Below are 6,082 nucleotides of genomic sequence, written 5' to 3' on the forward strand. Positions count from 1 at the left end.
ACCCTTACGAAAGAAAAATATATTTACCAATATATTACTTGCAATATATTGTAATATATTGTAATATATTATTCTTCCATTACATTTTCCAATATATTATATATTGTAAATATATGGAAAAATATATTGATGACACATATATTATACAATATATTATATATTGCAATATATGGAAAAATATATTGATGACACATATATTATACAACATATTATATATTGATGTAATATATTGTAATATATTGCAATATATTGCAAAATATACAAAAAACTGCCCCTTTCAATATATTGAAATATATTAAACCTGAATATATAATATATGGGTTTATATATCCCAAAATATATGCAATTTTATATTTATAAATATCCACCATAATGTATTCAGATTTATATGATAAAATGTATTGATAATATATGAAAAAGATATAGTGTCACATGTATGTTCAATATATGGTAGAATATATTTTAAATATATGTAAAATTATACATGAAATATATGTATGGCTATGTGTTCAATATATTGTGGAATATATTTAATATATGGAAAATTATATGGAAACAAAAACATGACATATGTGTTCAATATATTGTGGATGAATACTTAAATATGCAAACTGCAATATGTGCACAAACCTTTATACCACATATTAACACAGACTGGGTAATTTATCAAAAGCAACCTTTATTTTCTTTTAATCAGGCACAGATACTGAACCCAGTTTGAGGTAGGGAGCTATACAGGCCTATTAAAACCCCAACCAGGGTTCCTACAGCTTAAGCCAAGTTAAATTTAAGACTTTTTTTAAAACCACTTGAAATTTAAGACCAACTTCATAATAAACACAAATGCAGAAAAAAAAGAAACACCTCACATCAATTACATAGGGTTAGGGACAATTTTACCCACTTTCCTATGTGATCCAAGGTAAAGTGACTGCTACATGAACATTGGATTGTGTCTCTTTCCAGCTGTCCTTTCAAAATAAATGTCTCTTTCCAGCTGTCCTTTCAAAATAAATGCATAAAAAGTCTGAAAAAAAAAAAACAAAACCCACCACTGACTCGGAATCTGGTGGCTGTGAGAAATTTAGCGTTGACGGCCACCATAAAATACCACTTACCAAGTGTTAACATTTTTAAGACTTTTGAAAAATTGATTGAAGACATTTTAATGCCAATTAAGGCCTTGTTTTTAGATTAATGAATTCAATGCCTTTTAAGACTTTTTAAGGATCCGTAAGAACCCTGCCAACAGGCCTGGCATATGGTCAGACAAAGGAAATGTGACTGACTCTACATTTCTGAACAGTGCAACATTTTTAAAGAATGCCATTGAACAGACAATACATATACTTTTGGAACTGTGGAAAAGAAATAAATAGCCAAAAGAAAATTGATGTAGCAGATAAAGCAGATGTATGTATGTAGCAGATGAAGAGATGTCCACCCTCCAATTGGTAGTAATCAGCTGGCTCCTTGGTGCATCTAGGGAAAAAGAGAGAGAAAAAAAGAGATTTTTTAAATATTATTTAAATTATCTGTATAAAATGCTCTGACGTCCTTTGCTTCATTCTAATGTTCAACCTAACATCAAACATCAGATCATTCACAGGGGGTTTGGAGGGGGGTGTCAAAGAGTCAATCGATTAGTACTCCGCGATTATCAAATACTTTCGCTTGAAATGCCTATCCCTACTGGAGTCCAGACTCCACACCAGTAAAAACAAGATAATAGACCACTAGTTTAATGTTAGTATTCAGTCGGTATTCAGCTGTATAGTCAATGATTTCCCTCAACGCTATCACTCAGTCAGCCAGCATCTAGTCTGGGGCCGTTGACCCGCTGTTTTGGTAGGAAACGGATCCAGGGCGAGAGAGACAGACCTTTCCTTCAAAATAAAAGCACCAAGCTAATAAAATGCGGTAAAACTCTTTAATTTAAGGAATATAATTTACAAGAAAGTCCCCGAGCCATTAAATTGACATTTTGCTTTTATTGTATTACAAGTTAATGTTTATTCATGGTACCCCCAGAATTTTGCAACTCAAATTTAAGACTTTTTAAGACCTTTTTAAGACCACATCTAATGAAATTTAAGACCAACCTCGCAACAGTCATTTTACGTTTGCCAACGCAGCATTCCATGATTTTTTGCAAGTAGATACAGTTATGTTGTTGCGATGTATCATGCAGATAGATAAAAAATAAGACCTTTGTAGGGGTGTAACGATACACATAAATCACGGTTCGGTACGCACCTCGGTTTTGAGGTCTCGGTTCGGTTCATTTTCGGTAAGAGAACAAAATGCAAAACATAAATTTGCTTGTTGTTTATTAGGAATTTTTCTAAACCAAATTTACATGTTTTAGTCAAATGTAATTATTTTACTCACCTACTAATGCTATGTTGTGGGTACATTCTGTCCCTGATACAAATAAACTTATTAAACTAAACCAAGCCATTATACAAAATATGAAAAAAATATAAAAGGCTACTGTTGTAAAGTGCTGCCTAATAAGTTCAATAAATTATTCTCAAAATAACAAAACATACAGCCTTACAATGATTTTTTTTTTTTTTTTTTTTTTACATGTAAAGTGCAGCACTAACAGTTCGAGCCAGTGACGGACTGACCATAGGGCAATGTGGGCAAATGCCACAACGGCTGCCTGACGATGCAACCGTTCGGCCGCAAATAAATAAATAAATGAATGAATAACGCGGGTCATCACGAGGCACAGTGCGTAGTGTCAACACAGCAGCGACGTGCGCCTGCTCTGGGCGCATCTGCAGCAGATCCACATGTACTGGAGCTTGTGCGCAACACAGACACAGAGAGAGAGACAGACAGACAGACAGACAGACGGACAGGCAGACAGACAGAGAGGAGATAGGAGCCACAGCCCCCCCACCTCCACCTCCACCTCCATTCCTCCCAAAAGCAGGAGGGTCTTCAAGCCTCTGTTTTCTCGCTAGCGGTAGCATTAGCGATAGCCACGACGTAAACGGGCTGCACGTGTAGCTGCAGGCGGACTGTAAACACACACAACTTCTGTACCGAAACTCACTCGTTCACAGCGCTGTGCCGAACCGAACGCCCCGTACCGAATCGGTTCAATACAAATACATGTACCGTTACACCCCTAGACCTTTGAGAATGAAATTTAAGACTTGTAAACTAAATTTAAGACCTTTTCAAGGCCTTAATTTATAGTTATCAAATTTAAGACTTTTTCAAGTTTTTAAGACCCCGCGGGTACCCTGTTATTTTATAAGTTTTATGTTGGTGAATACTTTTATTTTGGTGAATTTGGTGATTTCGGTATCAGCTACAGACAGGAACCAGAATGCAGACTAATTGGGAGGTAACTGACACCAGGCTCTTCGCTTGTCTGAAGAGCCTGGTGATGCGAGGCTAGCCAGCATCAGTCCTGTGGAAATTTCAATTACTTCTGTATGGGATGGTGCTATACATTTAAAGCGATAGTTCACCCAAGATTGAAATTTCACTCATTATCTACTCACCCTCATGTGGACTAAGGGCTGGGAGAAGTTTCAGAGTCCTCCGTGGCTTCTCTGAGTTACAGGGGGTCTCGGCGTAGCAGTGCATGTCAATATAACGGTTGCAAATGGATACCAACTGTCTTGGTAACAAAAAGACACACCAAAAAACATCCAAATACCTCCATGCTGCTCGTATGTAATGTCGTTCTTGTATTGAAGCCCCGAAATGCGAAATTGTCCCGGAAAAAATTGAATAAGTCAATTTTTCAAGCTTGTTTTGTAGCGGAAGCTTCTCAAAGCTCCTCTTCCCGGTTCGTCATATTTGGACGAACTGGGAAGAGAACAGACCCTGGTTCGTCCAAATATGACGAACCGGGAAGAAGAGCTTCGAGAAGCTCGAAAAATTGACTTATTTCATTGTTTTTGGGACAATTTCGCATTTCGGGGCTTCAATACAAGACGAACATTACATACGAGCAGCATGGAGGTATTTGGATGTTTTTTGGTGTGTCTTTTTGTTATGAAGACAGTTGGTATCCATTTGCAACCGTTATATGGACATGCACTGCTACGTCGAGACCCCCTGTAAGAGAGAAGCCACTGAGGACTCTGAAACTCCTCCCAGCCCTTAGTCGACATGAGGGTGAGTAGATAATGAGTGCAATTTCAATTTTGGGTGAACTATCACTTTAAAAACTTGAACTGAAATTAATCTGAACTAGGTTTAATGAAAAAATTTAAGAAGCAAAATGCATTTGCCATAATTCTTGGTCTGTTTGCCTACCTGTTTGCATGTTGAAGTCTGTACCCCATCATCTTTTGCTCTATTGTCACTTCGGGTTCTCCAGCACGATGATCTCATGGGTAGAGCACTGCTGTGGGTCCTTGGCTGTGTAAAATACAGATTGACATAACAAAGAGTATTCAGTCAATTAGAAACAGAGTAAAACATTAATTAATCAAGGACAAAAATATCTTTAGCTGTGTCACAGTATTAAGGATAGAATGATTTTTTTTATTTTTTTATTTTGCGGCTGATCCTGATTATTATTACTCAAATAACACTATATTTAGAACTAATATCCTAATGAAAATTACTGCCACATATCTTTGACTTTAAAGTTTCTATTATTTTGTCCAACCTATGAAGGGTGAATTGAACTTATTACACCTGTGTGTATAAACTGGATTCACTAATGAGGGCTTATTTGCAGGCTATATCATTTTCAGCTGGATGACTAATACTTCATCAACCGAGTATACACTAATATCAGTGATACTTTACTTTTATTAACAGGAGTGAGTATTAGTAACCATGCTAAGAGGCCACAGTCAGTGTAGTGTCTCATCTCCAGTAGTTTCTGTTACTAGCAGAGTTCATGTTGTTTTCTTCTGCAGCAGAGTGCGTTTTCTAAAGCAGTGGTTCTCACACACACACACGCGCGCGCCGCGAGTAGCCGCGAAGCAGCGAGAAGCGGAGCCCTTTGATGTTAACGACTGTGTCACACCGGAGCCACGTCGCTCCGGTTCACAGCGGCAGCGGCGCGGCGCGCGAGCCGCGAGCTATGGCCGCGAGCGAGCCTGTCAAGCCGGGCAGGAAGTCGCACAAAGAAACAGCGGAAGAATCCGGTTAATTTTCAAAATAAAACACATTCCGAAGCCGATTTACCGCCCCCCCCCCCCCCCCCCCCGTTTGGGAACCACTGTTCTAAAGGAACTTTCACTTATGTTTACACAGTGTTCAAAACAGTGTCTTAAATAACTCAATAAACAGCCCATGAAAAAAATATTTTTTCCAGCAGATATCTTTGTTACAACATGACTGAGCTAATTGGAGTAGTTTCATGTTGTGTCCGACAACGGGAGGGTTTTAACAGCTGACGTCCTGGTGTTAGCTTAGCTGCTGCTGTTAGCTGTCAGCAGCAGCTAAGCTAACGGCTACGATAGCCATGACTAGTTGCAGAGGCGTGCACACAGAAGTGGTGGTGTTTGTTCGGTAATTCGTTTTGTAGATTTAACAAACATCAGATTAGTCAGGGCGGTTTTGGCAGCCCGGAGCCTCCACATTTGGTGCCTACACCGGTGGCTAATGCTACCAGTTAGCCGCTAACGCTACCAGTTAGCCGCTCGCTAGAATGCTACTACGGGGTTGAAAGCCGGATAGCTCATGTGCTAATGGCGATTAGCTTTTCTCTCTTTTCTTTCTAACCCTTTTCTCTGTAACACGTTAATGAAGCCATGTACCGGCTGAAACATCCTCCTCACCGTTGGTTAGAACAAGGAGAATAAGAAAAAAAACCCTCCATGGTGACATGTCGAGACATGTCCAGGACTTCACATCCGTTAACGTTACACAGCCCCCCTCCCTCTCACCAGAGCCTGCCTCGTTTGAATCCCTGACACCAACAACGCCACAATAATAACAGAGAAATATCTTACCTGGTATTTTTTGCAGGATTTAAATTCACTCAAGCTCTCGCTAGGACCAGGTTCCAGCCGACTGTTTGTCCATTTATCCGTATCGTAAAAATAATCCACATGACTGGTCATTCTTGAACGACTGAAGTGCGTCGCGGCGG

General features: G+C 39.0%; 1 long non-coding RNA gene across 1 annotated transcript; it reads right to left on the minus strand.

The window, feature by feature from the left end:
- Positions 1-1,127: 1,127 nt before the first annotated feature.
- LOC146983121 (uncharacterized) lies at positions 1,128-5,797 on the minus strand. Its single transcript, XR_015036303.1, has 3 exons — positions 5,769-5,797; positions 4,288-4,392; positions 1,128-1,482 (listed from the first exon to the last, which is right to left on the minus strand). It is a non-coding gene; the product is annotated as an uncharacterized LOC146983121 (long non-coding RNA).
- Positions 5,798-6,082: the final 285 nt, after the last annotated feature.

This window comes from Trachurus japonicus, chromosome 8, assembly GCF_045865225.1.
Source record: "Trachurus japonicus isolate A0001 chromosome 8, Traja_1.0".
Taxonomy (NCBI): Eukaryota; Metazoa; Chordata; class Actinopteri; order Carangiformes; family Carangidae; genus Trachurus; species Trachurus japonicus.